At 46.7% G+C, this 27,234-nt stretch overlaps 1 long non-coding RNA gene across 1 annotated transcript; it reads left to right on the top strand.

The window, feature by feature from the left end:
- Window positions 1-1,908: 1,908 nt before the first annotated feature.
- Window positions 1,909-27,234, top strand: LOC144158360 (uncharacterized). Its single transcript, XR_013320031.1, has 4 exons — window positions 1,909-2,127; window positions 19,254-19,403; window positions 19,469-19,531; window positions 27,053-27,234. It is a non-coding gene; the product is annotated as an uncharacterized LOC144158360 (long non-coding RNA).

Here is a 27,234-nt window from a genome sequence, read left to right as displayed (position 1 = left end):
ATTTTTTGCGAAGGAGGAGGAGGAGGAGCAGGAGGAGGAGGCAAAACATTTTATTGAGTAAAAAAAAAATGAGAGGGTGGGTGGCTTCAATAAACTTTTTTTCGCCAAGTTTCAACTTGTCTCTGTGACAATAAATTCAAGGTGATATCAGTTGAAAACGTTCATACACTAACCTCGCAGTATGAAGCGTTGAAAATCGAAATCCAGAGCGAGACCACAAAAAGATCCAGATTCCAGATCCAGCACTCTTCCAGTCAACAGACGGACACCTACTAAGGTAATAGGACGATGGAATTATATCAACTGGGAATCTACCTTGTAACAGTTGCAAAAGCACTGCCGCGCATTGCCGGCCTAGCAAACTATATATTGCGGCGGCGATAACCAAAAAATTGAGTTGCGAATCGTTCGGTTGCAAGTCGCCTACGTACTGCACACGTGTATCACTTCCCGAAAATCTACCAGACGGGTGTCCGCGCGTACGACGGGACGGCGCGTTCACGATATCTGCACTTCAATAGGCGCGTCGTGATCGCGACCGGAGCAATAGCTTGACGCGGTACAAGGTGCACTTGCAAGTAGAAATTAAATGACATATTCCCATCGGCGCAGCTGTCGCAACTCGCAGCATCCTTTTCGAGTTCCGCAAGACCACAGCGCAGCAAAGCGAAGCAGCAATCTTCGCAATCGGACGACAAGGCAGGCGCTGCCTTTCCTCCATGACTGGCGAACGGCGGGCGGGCTGTTGCTAGGACGCCGTTGCTAACGCTACTTACAATGGCCGCCAAAAACACGTGACTTCCTCCACACTTTTGCCAATGCGCGGGGATAGCTGGGGGCCTCTCCTAAGCTTTTTTTTCCTCCATGGCGGAGGCGAGCATGGTGCGATGAAGAGCGAAGTCTGCGGCGGTCCCGGCCGCTTTGGAGACGGGTACTGGGAAGGGGGAGAAGGAGGAGGGGGGGGGGGGGGGAGCTGGCACTCGACCGCCCACAACAGCATAGCGAAAGCCAGGCGACGTCCAACGGCCCGCGCTTGCAACGGGCCGCCGAAATGAAGCCCCTCCGAAGCACAGGAGCACGAAAAAACACGTCCGCTCAACTCCGAAGCGACGACCGAACTCCCCTGACGCACCCGCAAAAGCTACCTCTCCGAGCGTACGAAGTACCCGCTAATCTAGGCGCTACCCTTCTCAGTTGCGGAGAATGCAAAACTGCATCTAACGCGGCAGCATGGCAGATAAGTTCGCTACCTACCACAGGAAAAACTTCACACAACGTTTCTGCCCAGCAAAGTTTTCACGGCGCACTCACAGCAACGGTGGCTGCCATGATGGAATGCGTTGGTTACTAGGTGAATACCGACTACTGCCGCCAACTCTAGTAGGCAAAAAGGCAGCGGGCAACGCTGTGAGGGTGGCATCATGTCAGCGCCCAGGTGTAGCATGGTTTCAATGCACGGGCTGGCCGGGCAGCTTTTGCTCTAGAGTCAGTAGTATTAACTCTATGGCCGGAGCAACGGCGCGCCGCCGGCAGCAAATCGCGGAGGCCACGCTAGTACCTAGTCTTGCACCCACTCCTCGTTCGAGTGACTTTAGGTGTCTGTCCTTAGATGGCGCTACGAGCGCATAAAGTTTTTTTTTTTTTTAGTGTCGTCCGGTTTTAACGAACATACGAGCGCTTGCCACTGTAATGTTGAATGGCCGCTAGACGTTAGTCTAAGGTCTTGTTAAAATTGGGGAAATTGAGTTGACATAGCTGGACGTTAAATACCCACCATACGACACCACACCGTCCGCTTATGCCGCCACGCATCCGCAGTGGCAATCCACTGCCAGGCGATGGAGCTGTCGACGACGTAGTACGTACTACGGACCTGACATGAAAACGGAGGGTATTTGCGATCGTAAATGGTGTTTCGCGTTGCATAGTGTTGTGGGTGTAATATTTTACTGCTGATAATCGGGTGTGCTCGTATGACAGTGTTTTTGGCGCGGGAATGCGCCGTTCGAGAGAGGGGCTCGTGCCAGTGCCTCACCGCCCGCGGTCAAACGTGCGAACCTGCCAGAACTGCCTGTGATCTTGTCAGTACCAACGATCTTCGTGCGTCCGAGAGGCACTTCTGGAAAGGTTTGTCGTGTTGTGCATTCACCTGTCGGGCTCTCCGCGTCTCCTACCCACCGGTCTGTGTTCCACACACTCACTGCAATGGCGGTCCCCCACGGCCACCGATGTTTTCAGGCGGGGTCATACTTGAGCGGAGTGCCGTGCACAACGGTTGAACACTGACAGCGCAAAATTCGTCCAAACTCCGTTCCCTGCAGCGCTGATTTCAGCTTATTTTTCGCGCGCCGTAGTCACGAAAGCTGCGACAGTTATTTGGAGCGGACTTTTGAAGCAAAATCTCAGAATGTGCTCTTGGCAGCACCGCCGCGACAGCGACGTTAGAATCGTGGGAACTCCTACGTAATCCATAAGATGATTTTAAGGCGGTAGTTGAGGGGCGATTCATTGAGGGCAAATACGTGACTTAGCAATTCTACGGAGTTCGCGTGCCGTCGAGAATTTTTTTCGCCGTACGCTTGGCCGCGTTCACACTCCCCGAGCAAACTTTTCCGAACCTGAGCATGCGTTCGTCTCCTAATAAATATATATTTAAGTAACGGCCTCGGCTTGAGCCATCTGCTCCGAAACAGAATGAGTCCGAAGGGGTAGCAATGCGTAGTGGCGATGCGGGAGTCGGGTGTGGCTAGCCTGAAGCACTAGACACAGGCAAAAAAAAAGAAGGGGTGGGACACTGAATACCAGGTATATTCGAACCTAGCATCATAACCTCAAAAAGCGGGGATATAAACACTGCACTAAAGGTCGTAGAGATTCAGTTCTCTGATCATTAGTAGTTGCCAGTTTTCGCCCTATGTGGACGTGTTCTTGACACAGACTGTATGTGGGTAAAAGCTAGCAACAACTATTCGCCAATTTCACAGTGTTCGCCACTGGAACCTGTCGGAAGACTATTGGCGGGGAGCGCGACCACGGGCGGCGCTGCGAAGCGCGCCTCCGTGACGTCGGCTTAGGGATTCTCGTATTTGTCGTCTGCTTCAATCGGGCTCGCTCTCCCTGCTGCTTCTTTGCGCTCGGTTGACGTCTGATGGTTGTCCGCGCCAGACTTTGCGTGTGCGTAACTTTTTATCATGATGATAGCCTTAAAATCGCATACACTAGCTCAAAGCGTGATTTAAAGTATAGTTTTTGATGCCTCTACGGAAGAAACATTGACGGCGTCGCCCCATTCCTTGCGAAGCCGGTGCTGTGCGGAGCTCTAAGAGTCGGAGCTAGGCGTCAGCTTCTGTATTAAGCAATCTTTCGAGCCAGCTGCTAGTAACCGACAACAGAGAGAATACAAGACCAAAACAAATTCCCGGCCTTTGGAGCTGTCGTCTTTGGCACAAGGCATTCCGATTCCCGGTTATCATATGTAAGGTAAAACAGTTTTTGCAACCTTGCCGAACGCTCGAAAGTATTGTATCACATCAATTTACGTTGTCATGGCATGAAAGTGTGTCGCCATGCACTATAGGCTGCAGAAACTGTAGGTTGAGTTCCAAATAACCCACTGTGTGTATAGCTAGGCGCGTGCTGGTTTTATACCACGCTTCTAATCAGCATGGAGATATATTGAACAAAACGAGCAACGTCTACGGTAAATATACGGTAACACTATGTTTGCTCAGACTTGGACGGATATTTCAGTACATTTTCCACAGCCAAATCTTCCCAATATTCAGATATGCGTTATAGGAAAACTGCACTCAAGAGGGGAAGGGGCAGAAGGAGGAGGAAACTTTACTTAACAGTAAAATCGTCGTGGTTAGGGGGTTGGCTGCTCAGAGCCTCGGTAATTTTCCTCAATTCATAAAATGCCATCCCAAATAGACCAGGATTTGTTCTTTAAACCTGGAAGTGCTGGAAAACAATGAAAAGCATCTTATAAATATTCAACCGTTTCGATTCTTCTAATATGCGGGCGTATACTATTTATTTCGTTCGTTGGCGAGTATATCAAGCCCACAACACCGCAATCACGTTATAATTGTTCGGGTTGATAGTCAATTTGTTATGATAACGATGGTTGCGATAGAAATACTGAGCACGAAAGCCGCCTTCGAGTACTGTGGACAACGTTGTTTTGGGTGCGATCGCGATGGCGTAGCACAAACCTTCTCATTGTATTTGGATGTGAATAAACAACGCACGCTGTCGATATGCACCTCCTTGAACGCAGCCATAACTAAAACCAATTTGTGAAGAAAGAATGTGTGCCATACAGCCTGCAAAAAATGCTCACACGATCTTTGTGAGCCTCCCAAACATCCCCAAACCTAGTAATAGGACGTTTGTGACGGTGCAGAAAAATCAATGCGTTGGGCACACACACACACACAAAAACATTCATTTGATACCAGTCAACGACAACGAAAGAAAAGGAAGACATCTGCTTTACTTCCTGCTGTGCCATGCGCGCGTAGGGGCCCGCTGCTTGGTAGGTAGCATGAGGCTGTTGTCGCCATGAGAGCATCTCAAAAGTACGGTAGGGAAGCCTACGCATTTTGAACACTTATCGAGGAGCTCTGAGCGCTGAGCCTCGCGAATAAGCTCAAAAGGACGAGTTAAACACAATCTTTTCACCGATGCTCTGAAGAAAGTTGTTCTCGCTCTTTTCGTGTGTTGCAAGCTTGTAGGGGATACAGCTTGAAATTATTCAGATGTGTCACAAGGTGCCAAAAATCATTGAATATAACTGAATTACTATGAATGCCCTTTTTAATGCACTAGAGCATCAAAGCGGGCGATTTCTAGCACAGGCACTGCTGCCCTTCGCAAGCGGAGGGTAGCAGACGACAGCGGCGCGAGTCCCTAAGCCGACGTCAGAGCCAGGGGGCGCCACTCAAACATCTCACCGCCAATAGGGACCGGGAGGCCATTGTATGGCACCACCGCCGCTTCAGCGAACACCGCCGCTCGTGGCGAACCGCTCGTCGGTGGAATGCTGGTAGCGGTCAGCGCAGCGTTATTGTGCATGGCTTTCTGCCGTTTTTCTGCGGTGCGGCTTGCAAGGCGTACATTACCACAAGGACTTTTTTCAGATCGGTAAATCTTCAGCATGGATGTGACCTTTACGAGGCATGCCATGTGTGGGATTTATGCCCATACTCAGTATTTACAAATAGCAGACGACGCTCAATGCGCCAAGATGGAAGTGAAAGTCCGTTCATTCATGCAATTTTTTCATGCCTGCATGCAGTTTCGCGAATCGAGGAGTACATTGCAGCCATACTAGGTGACAACTTAAGAACGGCACCTGAAGTTGCCGCTGTGCCTTATCACCATAGCCTCATGTTTCTCTGCGCGACGCAAGTAGGCCGTTACTGGGAATATTTTGAACATGGCGTGAGCCATTCCCATGATTTTTTGGACTTAAAATGCTTATACACGACTCCAGTGACGACAAACAAACTGTGTGAGACAAGGCAGACGATATCCCGCATTCATAGCAAACCTCTTTCAAAACGCGCGCGCACTGACGTTACGGGTCCAGCGCTTTGGCGGAGAGATACACTACATGAGGTGGTGCCGTTCTTGAGTAGTAACCGAGTATAAATGCCCCCACAAAGACGGTGCGTGCAACAGGTCCAGGAATGCTGCGGTGCTGGCCTTTGGCAGTTCACTAAACGGCGTCAAGCGCAAGCAAAAGACAAAGTTGGGGGGTGCCTTTTAAGATTTACCTCAAAACAGAAATTGGGATGAACAACGCTTCCGTAACTTTCTTAACTACGTCTGAAACGTGTTTAATTTCACAGAAATACTCTTACTACAGTCATCGCGCGCGGGAATCGTTTACAGAATAGATACCGCATGATAGTAGAACGTTATTTCTTGTTTTGGAGAAGCATTGCTTTACAAGAATTGCAAGGGTTGCTGGCTAGTTGGTAAATGGTTTTTCAAAAACCAATTCCTGCGTGGCTGAAGGACGCGAGACAGGAGGGTGCCCGAAACCTGTACTCAGATTCACAACTGAATGCTGTGGCTGAGTTTTACAAGCTGCCCCTTCCGCTTGAAAAATCATGCACTACTCCGTCTAACGGCGATGATGGTTTATAGCAAAGCTTTGTTGTATGGCTTTCCTTGGTTGCCTTCTGGGTTCACTTTGACTAGTTGAGCTTCGAACTTGACCAGCACGCAGTTTGGTCTTTTGATGTCCCATGTCCCATTCTGTTTCGCTGTTTAAATTTCAACTTCCGTGCACCCCTCTCCATATCTAAACTTTTTCCAGCATTTTGGAAATGTGTCTGAGCTGGAGGACACGGGCTGATGCACCCATATTTGAGACAACTAATCGCGCGTTTTTGTGTCTTCACAAGGCATTACGCGATTTTTTTAGGTAATCTGTAAAGAATACATAAGCATTCAAAAACACTGGCTGACGTTAACACTACCACATTTTTTATCTATCGGTGCTAGCCTTTATTCCACGCAGGAGGTAAAACGGGAACGGGAGGAGAGATGGTTCGTAGATTCGGCTGTTGGGTGGTTAATAACTTTGGCTCTTGATAAAATGACCACCACAAACGTGGGAGTTTCACTTCGGCTTTCCGGTCCCTTGCTGTAACAGTGTTGCTCACCGAAACCGGAGGCACAAAGCTCACGGTTACAGCAAGAAAGTATACGCCTAGAGCTTCGCGATCGCTGCGCCGCCTGCCGCCGCTTCTCCGCTGCGTCGACGGGATTTGCGCTGCGTGGCTGATAGGGGTTCGTGCAGTGTTTTGGTTCTGTTTCGCTTCTTTTCGCCTTTCCGCACCCTAAAAAAACTTGTTATGGTGACGTCTATAGGCAAAGAGTACGTTTAGGTCACTTAAAAAGCAGCTGCGTCTTCGTAGAGTATACGCGATCGCCTGCAAGAGCTACCCGGGGACGCGGTTCTGCGCTCTTCGTCGCCGCTCTTCCGGGCGTCGGCTACGGCAGCAGCATATCACCCATGTCACCTCCAAAACATCAGGCACAAATGAATTCTACTGTCGCCTCGTTTAGACCTGACACTGGCACAATGAGAGGTTGGCTTCATTTTGCAGCGTGGACAGCGAACGCGGCTTCGTTTCGAATACAATACGTCGCAGAAAAAATGTGTTTCGGGGATCTGATTACTCAATCCCGGACAATAACTAATGCCTGTTATAAGAATATAAACCATGCGAAAATGTTAAGTAAATTTCAAGCCTGTGCGTCGTTAAATATGTGCCCACACACGCCATATAGCAAGAACCAAGGCAAGTTAATGAAACCACGGGAAACAAATGCTGTGCAAGTGCGGAATTAAGAAACATAATAGCTCTAACAGAAATGAAAAAAAAAACAGTGCAGATTCTGACATGATAAATACGTTCGTCGAAGCTTTAGCCAGGTAGGGTTCACTAGACTAACTATACGCGAAATGCACTGCTTTTTCGCGAGACGTCGGTGGTGGGAGGGGAGGGGGAAGCTGTGTACAAATGCGGAGCGGAATCAAGCAATGAACGGTTTAGTAATGCCACACACAAATCTTGCGTTCACTTTCCTTTTGTTTTTCTACTTCAACGAAGAGCTCATAGTACGGCGGACGCATTTTTGGAAGTATACAGGGTAGTCTGTTCAACAATTGAGCGATGAAAGGTGTCGTTGGAAGAGTATGGTATGTGATAAGGCCCTTTGATTTCAGTTTCTGCTTTATTCTGCAGGCTACCTGTGCCATATGACGATATTTCGAACAAGCATTTAGTCGCGGACGCGGATTATATTCTAAGCCCGTCTCCGCGCTGCTCGCAGGGGATATATGTAGCAGATGAATGCTTGCGGGCGCTCACCTCACGACAAGACGACTCCGTCGTGTGCTGATCCCCGAGTATAATTATGCATTGTCCATCGTACTTTTGTTGAATATTCCCGAAATTAACACAGACTGGCTTGTAAATGGGGGTGATCAATATCTGGGGTATATTATTGGCAAACGTTACTGGCGTGCTGTCAGGTATGAGTGCTCCGCTGATAATGTAAGCGCACAAAACCGATTTAAATCGTAGTGTATAGCAGTAGCATGAACATCTGAGGAACCGGTGGTTACGGAGGCACGGCTAGTAAATTCAGGTAAGTGTAACTACAATCGGCTCCATCATACGCCGGTTCCGCGACGCTGGCCTGTGGCACACACCTGGCGCTTATACAGACCGAATATACCACACTAAGATCGCGTCAGAAACATTTACACTCTCGTAAACACACCCCATTTGCGAACAGAGTGACTGCTCCACATAAACATGGATTTCAAACGCCCGCAAACGGTAAATCTCATTCGTGAACATGCCGCAAAAGCAGCGGCGGCACTGGGGAGCAAGGCGCGGACTCCCGCGGCTGCTTTCGAAACGGGCCGCTAGGGGGATTTCAGTGGCGCCCCTACAGGCCGCGCTCGAGGCGTATAAACTACCGCAACATTTCTACGGCTACACGGTAATCCACCTCGTAAGCAAGTGCCTTTCTCTTGACTGAAGTATTAAGACATCTGTCAGGTGTGCTGCATGGGTCAAATTTGAAAAAAGAAAACGGGAAACGTTTGCGCACGCACGACGCAGTTTGCTCGGTATGCAGATCTTGATCGAAAAATCAGCAAGAAAATAAAGAAAAAAAAGCAGAAGTGACGTATGCTGGCCAGCCTAAAGCACGCCACTCTTTTTTTAGTTGACACAATAAGATAGCAAAATCATCAAACAATGAAGAAAAAAATATCGGCATGATAGCGAGCTTGATCGCTAAAGCACGGCGCGGTCTGCTCGGTTGGCCAAATGGGATGAAGAAATGAGCATACGGTAAATACACGACGTAGCTACCTTTCCCATAAAAACCCTGGTACATTAATAGCATTATCAACGGTTTTTACACGAAAAAAGAACTGTAGCCCCTCGGAGACTGCCCCGACGCACGCCTACCCGCCGCTACCCGAGGCAAAAAAGCGCTCGGGCGGCGCACGCGAGCGTCACCGCGCGGGGTTGACACGAAGTGCCTCACTCGGCGGCGGCCGCTTTTAAGTGCGAATGCACTTTATAGGCGACCCTGAATTCCGGTGACCGCCGTCCGTCCACATAGCAACAGCTACGGGTGCGCGCGCTCCTCGTCTTCCTTGGCAACGAGGGGAGATGGGCGCGCGCTGCCTGGCCGCTGGCATGGCACATACCCACGTGGGGGATTGGCCAGGAATCTCCTCGTCTTCCTTGGCAACGGGGGGAGATGGGCGCGCGCTGCCTGGCTGCTGACATGGCACATACCCACGTGGGGGATTGGCCAGGAATCGGGCGTGAGAAGGGCTAATGCACCCGCTTAAAGGAGTACTGACACGAAATTTCAAAGCTGAGATCCGCTCTAGCAATCAAGTACAACGACAACACAAATAGGTGTCTGTGCATGGCACATACCCACTTGGGGGATTGGCCAGGAATCGGGCGTTAGAAGGGCTAATGCACCCGCTTAAAGGAGTACTGACACAAAATTTCAAAGCTGAGATCCGCTCTAGCAATCAAGTACAACGACAACACAAATAGGTGTCTGTGAATAAATGCATCTTTCTTTCTTTGTAGTTGTGTGTGTGTCTGTGATCTCTCTTTCGCGAACATTACCGAACCGCGCAAATTCAACTCGTGCATTCGCACTTTCACATTCTTCCCCTCGGGAAAATACGGGGATATTTTTTCCACTACCCAAGTATTCTAGTTCACTCTAACCAGGACACACAAAGATTATTGATTTGATTGTACGGTTCAATCTACCGATGCAATGCAGGCAATGAGGCGCGTCGTAGTGGAGAGCTCCACATTAATTTTGACCACCTTGGGATCTTTAATATGCACCAAAATCTCGTACACACTGGCGTTTTTCCTTTTCGCCTCCATCAGAAAAGCGGCCGCCATGGCCGGTAATTGAACCGGCGTCCTCGTGCTCAGCAGCACAACGCCTTAGCCACTGAGCAACTGCGGCCTGTCACACATACATTACACTGACATCGTCTGGAACTGTGCAGTGAGGGACTCATCTTGCGGCGAGCAACCGGGCTTCCACTTAACTGAGTGGGAGGTGCACTTACACTAAGAGCTCATAAATTCTAACCATAAGGAAAAGCTGTCTCAGTTTAATTAATACCCCGCACGGGGCACCTTGAGCAATCTTGGTGACGGTATTGGCGATACCGCGGACCCCGAGCCCCCAAACATACGCTGGATCCAACCGTGGCAATGTGTTTATAGGTGAAGGGTTAGAAGCCGCGAACGGTGGCCGTCGGAGCCTTGGTCGAGCTCCGGCCGATGGGCTCCCTGCCTGTCTACCAGGCAGGGAGCTCCGGGACCTCTTTGACTACCAGGGTAAGGTCAAAGAAGAAAGTACCCCCGTCTCCCTGCTTTTCAATGTGTCATATGGCATTTTCAAACCCCCCCCCCAGACGTGATCGGCCCCCGAAAAGGGGCCGCACCGAAGTTCCATTTCCACCTCTTTCAACAACTGTCTTTCCAACAACTGTAAACAACTATTCCCGTTTTCTTGTAGTTGAGTCAACTGACACAGAAAGATCTGTCGCTTCATTGTCTGTCTTCTTGTTATCGAAGTTCCTGACGAGTATAATTGGTGAGGCGTACAAAGCCAAGAAACAAAGAACTGGGCAATTGCTGGTCGGAGTGACCAAGCAGCAGCAGGCAGAAAAACTCTTGAGCCAGACCCGAATCGGTGATCTTGACATCAGGGTCACGCCCCACCGCAGCTTAAACAGCTCCCAGGGCGTGATCTCCGATCCCGATCTACTAAACGAAACTGAAGTCGACCTGCTGGAGGGCCTTCGAGGTCAGGGCGTAACAGCAGTCAGGCGCATAAACATACGTAGAGAGGACAAACAAATACCTACAAAGCATCTTATCTTAACTTTCGACAGGTCGAGCCTTCCAGAATACATAAATGCAGGTTTTGTTCGATGTCCGGTCCGGCCTTACATCCCTAACCCGCGGCGCTGTTTTAAGTGCCAACGGTTTGGGCATGGCACCAACTCCTGCCGCGGCCGCCTTACCTGTGCGAAATGCGGCCAACATGACCACCCGTCCGAAAATTGCAACACCCAGAGTTTCACCTGTGCCAACTGCCAGGGGCCCCACGCAGCTTGGTCTCGCACTTGTGAGAAATTTAAGCAAGAAAAACAAATCATAAATGTAAAGGTCACTGAGAATATCACCTTTCCAGAGGCGAGAAAGAGGTTCGCCTCTTTCCCTCTGGGGAGGTACGCCGACGCAGCTCGCCGGGGGGCGGAGCGGCGTCTGGTTTCCACAGGGACCCAGTTCAGCGAGTCTGACCTGGTCCCTCCCCCGCCCCCCCCCCCTGGGTTGCCTCTGGCAGCCCAACCCGCCACCACGCCGCTTGCTGAGGCAGCAGCGGTTGTGGTGGCAACCTCTTCCGTCGGGACCGGTGCCGCTCCCGTCCCTGCCTCCCCGTCCTCCGTTGCGTTGGAGAGTGCCATGGACACCACGGGGCCCGCACCGGCTCCCACCGCCACCGCACCGCCCGTGCCACTTCTGGTGCCCCCGACACCTGCGGCGGTGGCGGGTCAAACGAAGGGCCCCCGAAGGGGGGCCAAGTCCAGGGGGCCCGGTTCGACGGGCACACCCAGGACATCGGACGATGAGATGGACGTCGGGCCGTTCTTGCCTGCGGTGCACCGCAAGGAACGCGTCCCAACGCCAAAGCCTCCCGACAAACCAAAAAAGGCGAGAGTCACAGCCCCGAAAGACGACACATAAACAAACACACACACTCCAGTAGCTCTCACTAAATAATGGGAAGAGAAAACATAATTCAATGGAACTGTAGAGGCCTTCTTAAAAATCTTGACGATGTATACGAACTACTGCATGCCAATCAGCCAAGTATAATGTGTGTCCAGGAAACACATCTGAATTCCAAACACACAAATTTCTTGAATAGTTACATGGTATACAGGAAAGACAGGGATGGCTGCACACACTCTTCTGGCGGTGTTGCCATAATCACCCGCAAATCCTTATCATGCCACCCTGTCACCTTGAACACCGTCCTTGAGGCTGTAGCCGTTCGCACAATAATATTCAATAGATTGATAACGGTATGCTCCATATACATTCGTCCTGATGTTGCACTTACGAGCTCCGACTTCGAGGCGCTGGTTGACCAGCTGCCCGAACCATACATCCTTACAGGCGACCTTAATGCTCACAATTCTCTTTGGGGCTCTTCTCGTACGGATGCCCGGGGTCGCCTGATAGAGAGGTTTCTTACATCCTCTGGAGCATGCCTTTTCAACAATAAACAGCCTACATATTATAACATAGGACACAACACATACTCATGTCTTGACTTGGCTATTGGCTCCGCAGTTCTCTTTCCTCTTCTCGAGTGGGGTGTGGGAACTGACCCATATGGCAGTGACCACTTCCCCACCTCACTTACATACATAGGTAAAGGCCGATGCAGTCCATCTTCCCATAATAGGTTCAATGAAACACGAGCTAACTGGAATACATTTACAGAGACATCCAAACTACACCACACATCCATAGGACACCTACACGTTGAAGAATCTACCCAACTCCTCACGGCGCACATCCTCGACGCCGCCGAAAAATCCATTCCCCACGCCTCTGGTGCCCCGCGCAACCAGCGGAGGCCGTGGTGGAATGAGGACTGTAGGCGGGCGCGAGAGGCCCAGAACAAGGCGTGGGGTATCCTTCGTCGGTACCCCACGTCGGGAAACCTCCTCTTGTTCAAACGGGCCAAGGCGTTAGGGAAACGTGTGCGCCGTGAGGCAAAACGAGAGAGTTGGCGTACATTCATAACATCAATAAACTCCTACACAGACACAAGGAAAGTATGGACACGAATACGCAAACTCAAGGGACAACAAACACACAGCCTGCCTCTGGTCAGCACTACAGGGGACACACTCGAAGACCAGGCTGACACACTCGCACAACACTTCCAACACGTGTCCAGTTCAGCACACTACACGAACACTTTCCTGAAGTATAAAGCCTCTTGTGAAAAGAAGTCCCTACACGACAACAACAAATCACAGACTTCTTACAACTCCCTGTTTTCACTACATGAGCTGAGGGCTGCTCTGAGCACGTGTAAACCCTCAGCTCCAGGCCCAGACAACATTACATACACAATGATACAACACCTACACGCAGACACACTTGAAGCACTTCTACATCTATATAATAAAATATGGCTTTCGGGGCACATTCCACACTCTTGGAGGGAGGCCGTTGTAGTGGCTTTCTTGAAGGAGGGAAAGGACCCGTCGTCCCCCTCAAGTTACCGTCCAATAGCCCTGACGAGCTGCCTGTGCAAGCTCTTCGAGAAGATGATCAATCGCAGGCTCGTGTACTTCCTCGAGTACAACGGTCTTCTCGAGAGCTGCCAGGCAGGCTTTAGGGCGGGGCGCTCCACCAATGATCAGCTTGTTGCCTTGGAATCTTACATAAAAGATGCCCTCATACACAAACAGTTCTGCATTACAGTCTTCTTTGATATGGAAAAGGCCTACGACACGGCATGGCGATACGGCATCTTGAGTGACTTGAAGTCATTCGGTGTTTCGGGCAACATGCTTAGCACTCTTTCTAGCTACATGTCTGAACGAACTTTCCGTGTAAGAATTGGTAGTGCACTTTCTAATGTACATGTTCAGGAAAATGGCGTGCCTCAAGGAGGTGTTTTGAGCTGCACACTCTTCATAGTGAAGATGAACTCACTCCGTAAGGCATTGCCACCAACCATTTCTTGCTCAGTTTATGTAGATGATGTGCAAATATCTTTTAAATCATGTAATATGTCAATCTGTGAACGGCAAGTCCAGCTCGGCGTGAACAAACTTGCTGGCTGGGCGGACAGAAACGGCTTTAAGCTGAACCCCGTAAAAAGTACTTGCGTTGTGTTCACCCGTGTTCGCGGGATCCATGTGGACCCTGACATTACTCTAAACGGCGTGTCGATTCCTGTAAAAAAGGAGCACAAGTTTTTAGGCCTAATATTCGACAACAAACTAACATTTCTTCCTCATCTGAAAATGCTTAAGCAAAAATGCCTAAAAACTATGAATATCCTTAAAGTTGTCTCTCACCAATCGTACGGTGCAGACAAGCAGCTGCTCCTGCGTCTGTATACTGCACTGGTTGGATCTCGCTTGGACTACGGCAGCGTCGTATATGGGTCTGCAACGAAAACGGCACTTAAAATGCTTGACCCAGTTCTGCATTTGGGGCTTCGCCTTGCTTGTGGCGCCTTTCGCACCAGCCCTGTGGAAAGCCTCTATGCAGAGTGCCACAAATGGTCCCTGTATCACCAGAGGATATACACTGACTTGTTGTATGCCTCTAAAATCATGTCTCTCACAAATCATAATTCGACCATTCTTAACTCGACCATTCATGATGCATCCTCACAGCAGCTCTTTTTAAACCGCCCATCTATTCCCATGCCGTTCCCTCTCAGAGTGAGAGCAGAAGCTTCTGAGCTAGCAGTGTCATTCTCATATATCCACAAGACACCGATCATTGATTTTATTGCACCATGGCAGGCCAGGGATGTTTCCTGTGACCTGTCTTTTGTGCAGTTTGACAAAAACCGGGCACCAAGGGCAGCTATTATGCAGCATTTCCTCTTCCTGCAGGATAAGTACCAGTGTGCAGAGTTTTACTCTGACGCATCAAAGACAGCTCATGCTGTGTCTTGCGCTGCCCATGGACTGAACTTTAACATGGCAAAAAGAATGAACTCACACAACAGCATTTTTACAGCTGAAGCACACGGCATTTTACTTATTTTAGACCACATTGTCCAACATCAAATTCCAAAGTCCATAGTTTTTACAGATTCTCTTAGTGTTGTACGTGCACTTTTGTCCAGAAAACGCTCAAAAAATTATGTAATCAATCTTGTTTTTAAGGCCCTTATGGCGGCATACGCATCGAGTCTAGAAATAACAATATGTTGGGTTCCTGGCCATTGTGGAATAGCCGGGAATGAAACCGCAGATGAAATGGCCACTGCTGCTACACTCTTGAATTCAGTGGGCATAGCAACACTGCCGTACACAGATATGAAGCCACACATCAGACACCAACTTCACAACACGTGGCAAACACACTGGAGTGAACAGACAGATAACAAGTTACACGTAATAAAACCACACTTGGGACCATACGCTACTGACTCACACAACAGAAACATTGAAGTTACCTTAGCTAGGTTGCGGATAGGCCACACACATGTAACACACTCACACCTGCTCACTAGCTCTCCAAGACCTGTGTGTAGCAGGTGTGGGGAGGGCCTATCCGTAGTCCACATCCTAATAACATGCAAGGCACTCGACACAACAAGACACAGACACTTCAAGGAACTATACAGACAACACTTTCCGCTACACCCTTCCTTGTTTTTGGGTGACAATGCCATGGTCTCTGTGCAACGCGTTTTTAAATATTTGTCAGACGTTAAGTTTTTAAACCTCATTTCCTATCATGCGTAATCAAAACTGGCCCTATACACCAGCCATCACCATTGCCGTTGATTGATTTTACTGCTGTTTTTTTTGGCTTTAGTAGCCACTATTTTCTTTTACATACTTTTGTTTGGCGCTCTTTGCCCCAGGTGGCCTTGCGCCAAAAAACTCCAACCATCATCATCAGTTTAATTAATAAAAGTTTGTACTAACAAAAGTTAGTTAGTGATATTAGTGATCATCTGCCTTTATTCCTAATAACAGCTCAAAATGTAGTTCGTAAAACTTTTAACCAGGCGCACAGTATAACATTTCAAGATATAAACTCCTCGACGTTAGAACAGTTCCGGAACAGACTTTCGCAAGTAAACTGGAAAGAAGTGTATGCTCAAAGTTGCCCTGACAGCGCATATGACGCATTTTTGTCAATATTTACATCGGCCTACCAGGACTGCTTCCCCTGCAAGACATTCAAACCCAAAAATTCGCGCAAACCCTGGATTACGCCTGAATCTCTAAAATTATTAAAAAAGAAAAATGCTCTTTTGAAACATTATTTAAATACTACAGATAAGGCCGACCTACACACGTTTAAGGTGTTTCGAAGTAAAGTAACCGGGATCCTAAGACAAACCAAAAAGAACTATTTACATAACTTATTTAATGCAGAAACCCTACGACAAAGCGACATTGTATGGAAAAGACTGAACACTGTACTTGGCCGAGGACTGCAGCACACGCAAGATAAGCAGGAGCGAAACTTGATTGGAATATTGACATCTGGCGGGCCGCTTGCCAACGCCTTTAATAATTTTTTTGCGTCCCTTTATAAAAGTGCTCATGACTTGCATGCCTTAGACTACATGCCGGCCCGAAAGTGCGCCAGCGCATTTTTGACCCCGACAAACAATGACGAAGTCTATCGCACCTTTTTCAGTTTACGGAACAGCAGGGCCCGTGATGCAGATGACATACAGATACGACCAGTCAAATACACACTAGATATAATTTGCCCTGTGCTCGTGTATGTATTTAACCTTAGCTTCTCACAGGGCGTATTTCCAAAAAAACATGCAACTAGCCAAAGTAAGTGTCATCTTCAAGAGCGGCGATTTGAACTGCTTATCTAACTATAGGCCAATATCGATACTTCCGGTTTTTTCAAAAGGACTTGAAAAGCTAATAAATGACCGAATGACTTCGTTTTGCGGGAAGCATAACCTAATAACAGCATCACAATTTGGTTTTAGAAAGGGTCTTTCCACGGAATGCGCGCTTTTAACGCTAAAAGAAATAATCCTCCAGGCTATTGAAAACAAACTGCTAACACTCGGCGTCTTTGTGGATTATAGCAAAGCATTTGACCGCCTAAATCACACCACTCTCTTAAAGAAGCTTGAACATAATGGTTTCAGGGGGATATTTTTAGATCTATCGAGTAGCTATCTGAAATTCCGTTGCCAAAAGGTAATTATAAATGGCCAAATGTCTGATGTGATCAGTATGCAATGTGGTGTACCGCAGGAAAGCATTCTCGGTCCCCTGCTATTTATTATGTATATAAATGACCTAGTCGGAATTGACCACTCTACCAAATATGTAATCTATGCGGATGACACTGCATTACTCTTCTGTTCGAATGACGCTACTAGTCTTATTGTTCATGCTAACGATGTATTAAATAAACTAAACAAGTGGAGCACGTTCAACTCCCTAACAATTAACAATAATAAAACCAAGGCGGTACTCTTCAAACCAAAAAACCAGACTGTGAGTGTTACTGTTGGACTCGCGATTGTAACGTCTGAAGTAGAAATCGTCACTACATTTCGAAGTCTTGGCGTGATCTTTGACGAACACATATTGTGGAATAAGTACGTCGATTCTCTCGCTAACACATTATCGCGAACGGTCGGTGCACTCACCAAGTTGCGTTTTCTACTACCCACCAATATAAAGCTACTTATCTACAATTCTCTTTTTCTTTCGCACCTGAACTACTGCTTGCTCGTCTGGGGAAATACTACTGCGTCAAATATCAATAAAATGCACTTATTACAAAAGAAAGCCGTTCGCGCTATCTGCAGTTCATCATATGATGCTCACACAAAACCGCTTTTCCAGAAGCTGGGTATTCGCGCTGCTCCGGATTTATATACCTACATACTTACGAAAAGATATAATCTTGGAATAAAATATAACAACACGTTCATCACGAAACTATCTAATCTAACTGGAAACCATCCCCGTTATGAGACACGCCATAATGAAACTTGGTATATACCGCACGCACGTACTAACTATGGCACCGAGATGTTGAGCTATGCATTACCATTGTTACTGAATTCGCTATAACTTTGAACGTAAAACTTCAGTGTTACCTGTATGAACTTCACCTGTATTTCTGATCATGCAATTTTTCGATGTGTTATAGTGTATTATAATTTCATATTTCGCCTGACTAGCACCATGTACAAAATGTGTTCAAACGATTTCGCAATGCTCCAGTTGTGCATTGCCCCATTCTCCTATTCTAAACGTTGTATAATAACCAGATTGACACAATTCTTGTTGCCATTTGCTTTACTTTTATTGGCTTTTTTCTTTCTCCGTGTTCTCTTTTATTTGTTTCCTCTCTCTCTTTTCCACCACTCTTTTTTTTCATCTCTCTTTTTTTATCTTGCTACATGATGCAGCAATGTATTACTATTAAGGGGGCGCAGACCTTTGTCAAGCCGCGTATCGCAGGCTTTTTGTCTGCCCCCTGGCACCTGTATGAATTTGCAGTTGTCAAATAAATTGATAAAAAAAGAGCAACACTGCACTGCGATTGAGAACCGAGTATTCAATCAAGACTTATGTTGTCTTCACGTCCCCTTTAGATCAAAACGAACTGTATGCATTTGCATGCTGGCTATACCTTGTCACCCACCTCACAAAAATCACCTGTCATGATTCCATTATATGTGAAGTATTCCTTGGATTTACAAAATGTGAAGTATTCCTTTACAAAATGTGAAGTATTCCTTGGATATACCTGGCTTTTACAAAACATGTTGTCAATATAAAGTTCTTGATACCTTACAGGGGATAAGTCCTCAAGTGGCAGTAGGTATTGCACATCTTAAACTAAAGGCAACTGTCTAGTCGGGTTGGATCTCACTTCTGATTGCAAGCTAGAAATCCAGGTAGGCAGGACTTGGAAGCCAGCCTTAGGGGCACAATAACAGAGTTCACAGACTTGTCTTCTAGGAATAATACTGTGTGTTAAACTTGTCTCTGCTACTCACCAGTACAGCTTTCATGAAAAGAAATTTTATCCATTTTTGTCCTAAAAGCAGAGCTTGGAGGATTTGTGCCTGCAAGACGGAACTGCAACACATGTACGGTGCATGCATAGCAATGGCATGGAATAGATCCTGCATTACCACCTTGCAGGGATTCAAAAATTAATGCATGGTTCACGAGTTGTTTTTTGCAACAAGGAATCCACTCTCTTTAACTATTTATCTGTTTCAAAAAGATATTTCAGAGGAGTTAAATTGGGTGGATGCAATTTTCCACTGAAAAGTGTTACTAGCAATTGTCTCATTGCCAGCACACTTGGTGTTTAGTATGATTGTGTAACATTGCAGTGATGGCTTTCTTTTGCTTCCAGAATACACTACTACACCAGCAGAAAGCACGCCACGTGCATCATAATCAATGCTTGAGGGCAGCGTCATGGCGCTCTCAAGGGATGCAGATCACAACCGGGATGTATCCTGCAGCCGAGAAACACAAGTGACGGTCACCACTAGTACCATTGGTACTTTCCCTACTCTGTGTTACTGCTAGTGGGAAAGCATTATTGAATGTGAATTTCCTTTCTAGGTATGCAGTGTGGTGTGACGTTCCTTGTGAACACCAGCTCTCAAACAGAAGAGGAATTCTCAGGTTAGGATTTGGGATTTCATAGCAATGTTCCAGTTTAGGGCAGTCTACGTGCAAAAGAATATATTTATTGGCACCTACATTCTCAATAATGTTTTCAGCAACTTTTTTTTCGTGTGCTCATGGGGCTATTTAGACGCTACGAAAATATGTTCATGGTTAGAGTGTAAGGGTAGATTGAAGTGAGTTGCAAACATTGTTTAACTACCTTACCGTTCTGTAGTCCCAACACATGGACCATACTTTGACTAAAGTGAAAAGAACAGCCAACCAAATGGGACAGAGAGACCTACACTGCTTGCTCAGGCAAACACGTGTCTATTTTTCTTTTGGTCTTTCCTTTCTATGTGAAGTACCAGATGTATCAAGTTCTTGCTCTTTTGTTTGAAGAGGTTTCTGGTTTTACAGCATTTTAGGACAATAAAACTGGGTTAAAAGTGCCGCTTGGTCTGTATCGTTCTCCTTATATTTGCTTATGTCGGCTTTGACGACACGCTGTTAAGTCTGCAGGTGATTTCTAGCACTTTTAACCTGTACAAACTGCTTGAACAAATGAATGGTACTAATAGCCATGAAATCAGGTCAGCTCAACGCTTTAAAGATTGAGTACTAAGAAGCCTGGCTGTAGGCATCCGTGACAGTTCCTTATTACCTCAGTAGCCTTGGTGTGCTGAGCTCGGTGAATGTAATACCACATGCCAATGTAGGGCTTCAAACATAATGCCTACTGAACTTCATCTGGCGCTCAGATTGCCATTATCATGCGAGAAGTTTGGGCTTCCAATCCACCTGAAGAGAAACTCCAGGAAAACTGAAGTGCAACATTTACTTTCTGTCACTCTATCTCTTTGAGAAAAATTGCATGTTCTGTTAAAATGTTTTTGCTGGCGAGGTTATTGAGTCGAATCAATAACTTTCACAAGATAATGTATAAGTAAGGCAACTTGGTTTTGCTTTTTTGCATTTACTTTTCTAGACTCAGGTCCACTTCGTGCTATTGCACAAGCTGCAGCTGAATGTAAACTGCTTAAACAGTTGAGATGTTCGAAGAAATTGAATAGTACCAGCAAGCACATTGCAAGCACTACACCAAGTGGCTTACGTCGGAAGAACATCAGTTCACCCCAACCAAGCGCATCAAGCGTGCGTGGCTCGGCCAGCTGGCGGACTGGATCGCCGCAGCGTGAAACAAAACTTGGTTGCACCATTGATGAAAACTTGTGTATATGAATATTTGGAAAAACATTGAAGAAATGGCATTATTTAAAGTAGCAGCTACCATGCGGTTGCAGTAAAATAGACTGGTGTTAAAAGAAGTTTGGTTAATTCAACTACGTACCTAATGCAAAGAAGTGTAATTGAGCATTTTAAAGGTAGCAGCTCAACACATCTCACCACCTTCATTTTCTTTACTAATGTTCACTAGCGCGTTCTCAAAGCTTCAAGCATTTAGTGGTATCATTTAGCCTTTGCCCATTTAACACTGTCTGGGCATTTATCGCTGCACCAATAAAATTTACGTAGAAGCCTAAAACGTGTCCAAACCATCTGCAAGTGCCCCTCGAAACGGACAAACACATGTCGTACATGCGGGAATTGGGCCTGTCTAAAATTGCTAGAACACTTGTTGCTCCAGCTGCTATGACTTTTGATTTTTTTTCAGTTCTGGAGGAGAACAATGGCCAGGCATGTGCCTTGAAAAAAGTCCCTGCTCTTCGAGACAATGGCGACACAGTGGCAAAAACTGGACTTCGCATCTGCTCCTGCCGCCAACATTCAAGCAACACCGGGTAGGTTAATTGCCAATGCTTGCAAGGTTGTTGCTTGTAGCACATGGACGCTATTCAGTGCCCGGCCTATTTTGATGAGTGGAAAAGATCTGCTGCAAAAAATCTAGTTAAGTGGGCTTATGTACAAATAAAAATGAAAATTGCCAGCAACCTGTGGAACACCAGAGGAAACATTCAAACCTACTGTATTTAGTGGAATCCAGTCCACCCTTGATTGCAGGCCAATCCCCCCAAATGTGCAAGGCCCTCCCAAAATGAAACTTACCTCGAATGGAGGCCAAACGCGCACACTCCGTAGGCCCGCACGTTACTTTAATTGTTATCGTCGTAGTCATCTTTGTCCGTCCTTTTTGTTGTTGAGTTAATCCCAGAGGGCATCATCCTCGCTTCTGTCCATTGCGTTTGAAATGCACTTCTTTAAAGCTCTAATGATTGCTTCATCCGGAATATCGTTCCACGCTGCGGAAATCCAGTCCGCCAGCTGGCCGAGCGACGCACGCTTGATGCGCCCGGTTGGGGTGAACTGATGTTCTTCCGACGTAAGCCAGTCGGTATAGTGCTTGCAAAGCCTATCTTTAAAGGGCTTATTAATAGCGACGTCAAGGGGTTGGAGTTGGTTAGTCATGCCACCAGGGATTATGGCGATGTCTGTCCCAGCACAAGAAAGCGTGGTCTTCAAACCGTCGGTCAGATGGCTGCGGTAGAAATCGAGGACTAGTGAATGCTTGCACAGCGCGGCCCTTGGACGGCGTTCCCAAACCGTTTTCACCCAGTCCTCCATCAAGCCGTTGGACATCCAACCTTTGTCGTGAACGTGCACAACATTTCTGGGAAACTTTTTATCCGCTGGGTAGAGTCTTGCGCCTAAATATTATCTATGGGGGCAATATTTTTCAATTGGCGGGGCAGCACAACATTACTGTCGTTCACTGATTTCCGTCACCCGTCGTCCTAAGTTTGACTTTTTTCGCATTCTTTCTGTTCACAGTGTATACCATTAGCATGTCGAAGAACACTGGAATCTGGTCGGCGTTTGCAATTTGCTGCAGTTGGTAGTCCTTTTCCCGCCATCTGTCCATCACGTAGCGCTGAAACTTGACAAGTTTCTCCTCGAAGTCAGTGGGCAGCTTCTGGCATACGGAGGTTCGTCATCTCAGGCTAAACCCAAATCGTTTCATCAAGCGCGTTGCCCAGCCCCTGCTTGCTTTAAAAGTGGCTCCTGCGACACCCTTCACTCTAGCAGCTTCCCTGGCTTTCGCCTGAATAATCTCTGTGGTCACGGGCCTTCCCGCTTCCCTTTGTTCCCTGAAAACTCAGCAACGCTACGCGGCTTGATGCACAGCTGAAAAGTTCGACCTGTTGTTTGCGCAATCGTTGCACATTCTTTTTGTTCACACCGAACTCGCTCTGCGCTTGCAGGTTTGAGGTCTTCTCCACGTGCAAACCAACCTTTCGCTTAAAGGCCGCACTGTAGTAGTACAACTTGGTTGGTGCCATCGCTTCTCAAAAACAGGTAGGCAGCACACGCGTTTCGCGAACACGCGGTGAAGGTGTAACACTTTCAAAACTCTGCCACCATGGCTACTCCAAACGATCACTTCGAGAAAACTGCGAACTCCGCGTCCGTGCCACCGCGCCAAGCGAGAGGAAGAGAGGAGAGGGTGTCAAAGGGCAGGCCATCAACGGTGCCGTAATCCTGGGACACGATCCATCCTTACCGACGGGAAAGCTTTCCGGCGCGAAACTGGCCGGTTTGACGGTCCTCGCTGCATGAACGTGGGACTACGAGATTTCGAAATAACGGACGGTAGGAAGCCGACGACGCGGTTTGCCAGTGTAGTTGTTGGGACCACTTCGCCGCTGAGCCTGAGCGACCACTTCACCGTGCAGCTACTGTAGAATGTTGCGAAAATGAGCCTCGGGCACGCATGCAGAACTTCCTGCACATGGCAGCCTGAGATTGGTGCATGGCGAGCCATCATGGCGCTGGCCTGGCCGGCCCTTTAGTGCCCAAGCCGTGGTACTTGTATCTAAGCTGACCCCCCAACTTTCGCACATCGTGTTTTTGAAAGAAACATCTACCTGGATTTGAGTAAATACCGTACACTACAGGGACGTTAGCATAGGTCGGCAAAACAAAGACCTCACTCAAACTCAGTCATTGTTTTTTTCATTCACGCTGTACTCGATCAAACTCAGACTCGAAAAGGTCGTCTATTCTCAAAATCACTCGTACTCACCCATCACATACTCATTTGTAATTGTACTCACTTGTACTCAAACTAATTTGCCCTTACGAGTATTCGTACTCATGAGTACTCACCTCATCTGTACTCACGAGTAATCGCACTCAATCTGTACTCGTGACTACTTCATCTGTACCTATGAGTACTCAATCTGTACTCATCAGTACTCGATCTGTACTCATGCGTACTCCATTTGTACTACTCGTGATTACTCAACTTATCTGTACGGTTAACTAGGTCATGGCTCGAATGAAAGACTACGTAGGAAAAAAATGTTTAATTGATTAGAAGAGCTAAGTTTACATATAGACTCGGACACAGGAGCACGGGAAGGGAACGTCTGACGCGGTTCACCGTCGTAGGGTGACTCGCTACGCGAAGGCACGTACACGTGAGAAAGCAAAATGGAACATAAGCACTCACATTCTGTCTGGTGTCTCCTCTTGTTCTCAGGAATAAAACAACTAAGCCCGGGCAACGTCAGCCTCATGGGGAGCTCGGGGCTTCTAGGTGCGGCCGTGGCCGTTTATTGCAGTTTTCTGTGTGTCTTCGGGTTGCAGCTTTTGTTGTTCGTTTTTGTTTCTGGGTGCGCTGATATTCTTCCAATTGTGCTCCGAATCTCCGAAGAAATGAAGGCATCAATTAGAGCATTAGCCTGTCAGGCAAAAAGGACACACTTCAAGGCCCCCAAAAGCGACTGTTGATGAACCAAAAGAGTGGCATGATTAGTGGAAGAGGGCGCCGGATTTAAAGTGTGGCTTTTCAATATTCGCAGCTTTGCGCCCTCGATGCTGCGTTTACGCTAGTGGAAGCAGTACATTCACCCTATATGTCTGTATGTGTCACCGCTGTTTTAAATAATGCTCCACTCTAGTAACCACAACGAGACAACTGAAGAACGTTTGGCTACGACATCATGCCACCCTGTTAATGAAGACTGCATTTTCGGCAATTGCCCAGCCTGCTTAGGTATGGCTTGCACAGAGACACTACTATAGCAAAGTCTGTCTGAAGTCTTCGAGATTAAGGATTACACACGTCCACCAATGGAGCAGTGGAAAACATTGTAGTGCTGAGACCATTGTTTTGATGCATGAAAAATTTTCGGCAAAGTTTATGGACATGTTGAACCATCTTATTGTCCACCATTCCATCAGTGAGCAAGAAGCCAACTACTTCCGATACCTCAGAGCCAACTGAAGTCTGCATGAGACCATCATAGTGAAGAAGTATGCAGAATATATAGCTCTATAGTTCAGTACACGCCACGGTCATACCACTGCGTCAACTCGCAGGTACAACTACACGCCGTACCTACATAATTTGGCAAGCAGCAAACCGCACCTGCAGAGGTTTCTGTACACTCGTGCAGTTATTTCTGACTGTTTGGAGCATGCCACAGTTGCAGTACACACATTTCCGAGCAAAGTGCTGGCAAAACAAACAAAATCTGCGTCAGCCACAAAATTTATTATTTCTCTAACAGAAGAGAACTTCGTGAATCTCTGCTACCATGAAGTGGAGTGTACACTGTAAGCAGAATGGAATTTCTTTGCTACGCCACACGGCAAAAGTGCATGTGATGACATCAGAGGTACGCTCAAAGGTCTTGCACTGAGAGCAAGTATCCAGAGATGGAGGCCTTTTCAGGATCAGAATAATGCCAAAGGAACCATATGCCGGGGTAAAGACGATGTCAAACAAATAACTAATCTGGCTCCCAAGTTTTAAAACAAGAAACAAGAGCGCAGCTTGGTTCACGATTAGCCGTGGCAATTCCAGTCAGAGAAACGCAACACTTCAGACCAGCTATGCGTTCAACACTTCACATTGCCATTAAATCCTACTCAAGCTCAAAAAAAATTCAGGTAAAAAACCAAAAATGAACAACTAGGCTGGTTTCTTTGATGCTAACTATTCAACTGGGGAAGACTTGAACCACTGTGGATAAAAGAGGCTAAAAATTTCATGTTTGCTGTAAGTGGTACCCTGCCGTGATGTCTGTGGGCCAGGTTGAGTGTGGTGCAGAGGCAAACACGACTCTGTGATTCTTCTTCCTTCACATCAGACAATCAGATCAGGCTCGCTTCACTTCCGTAATTGACTTTCCATGGACCCATTAATTAAAAAGTGGCAAATTAGCCGAAATATGCTGTTTATGGTGTATTTTTGTGGTGTCAAGTGGCAAACAATTTTCATTTAGCAGAGAGCCAGGTGTGCGCATGCCTGCCGCATAAAAGTTCGTAGGCATGTAGGCATTCCGAGCTGAAGACACACTTCAGTAGTGGACATAAGTGTGGCTAATTGTACACTTTTAAAAAAATTCTTGCCTTTAATGAAATTTACTCGACTGTGATTTTCTAAACAAAACGCTAAATGTTGGGTGCATATAACGAGCTGTCCCAAGTAATTTTACCTGTTACGATTTGGTGCTTCAATGTAGGTGTGAAGGTTGGAGAAAAACTCATTTTTTAACATTTTTGTAAGCAACTGGCCTAAAAAGTAGTCTGTAATCAACCTTAATTATTTTCAGTAGACATTCAAAGAATATATCAATGGGACGGTAAAAATATTAGGGCTGAAGCTTTATGGTGCCTTTGCAAAAAATTCTGAAAACGCGCCATTTCTTGCGTTTTTAACAAATACAACACTAAAAATTCTTGGCTTCACTCAAGGTGCGGCATCAAACAGCATGGCAAGAAGAAGGTTCTACAATATTTGTCATTCTGCATGGTTTATTGATTCAAATTTATTATGTTCAACCACATTTTTCTTGTTTGCAGAAACTTCAAGGAGTGCTCACATGACTGCAAAATTTTTTTGACGAAAATGCTAGGTGTGTGGGCCTCCAATACGTAATTGGCAACCAGCAGAAATTTTTTCAACAAAATTGGCAATGGCTGATTTTGGCACTGGGATGTTTCGTGTGGAATGACCGTGCTATGTTTTCTGTATAAGTAAGCCACACTGTTTTTGGAGGTTTTAATTAACTTTCATATTGCCCCAGAAAAGGAACTAATCAAACTTAAAATCACCTATATCAAGCCCTTATTGTTTATGTATTTGTGTATACAGAATGAGTAAAGTATAAATATTTCTTTATTAACATGGATATTTCCCACTACCGGAGAAGAATTAGTATAGCCTAATTAAAATTTTCTTTTATGGCGAGAAAATTTAAAGTACCTGACTTGTAATGTGATCTGTCGATATATAACCTGCTGCCACATTTTCTGTTAAACAATGCTTGACGGAAGTTGTTCAGAACTCTGTTAAAGAAAATTTGCAGAAACCCAGAATTTACTGTGGTGTGTACATTGTAAAAAGTTTGTATAAATGCATTTTTTGGGTTGACATATTTCATGGTGGGTCTCAAAGATTGCGTTTGATTGATTGTTGCAATATCTTGATTCCATATTCTCTTTTTTTGTATATTCTTCTGCCAACTTAGAAGTTTTTTAAGTGACCGTGAAAACATTTTGTTTCAGAGGGAAGCTTCATTCCTGCCAGTCCTGTCAGCAATGCAACCATCCCCCTCGTGAGATGAAATTGTGCGCCAGAAAAATGTCCTCCACTTACACTGTTTGCAAAAAAAGGTTTCTTGAAAAATGCAACATGGGCAGCCACCAGAGATTGCACTCTGGGGAGAGGCCGTATGTGTGCAGCACTT

This window comes from Haemaphysalis longicornis, unplaced genomic scaffold (assembly GCF_048455015.1).
Source record: "Haemaphysalis longicornis isolate Haplotype H1 unplaced genomic scaffold, Haemaphysalis longicornis Haplotype H1 scaffold_10, whole genome shotgun sequence".
In the NCBI taxonomy this organism is placed as follows: Eukaryota; Metazoa; Arthropoda; class Arachnida; order Ixodida; family Ixodidae; genus Haemaphysalis; species Haemaphysalis longicornis.
The sequence above is the reverse complement of the archived record's forward strand: the minus strand, read 5'-3'. Positions and strand labels throughout refer to the sequence as shown.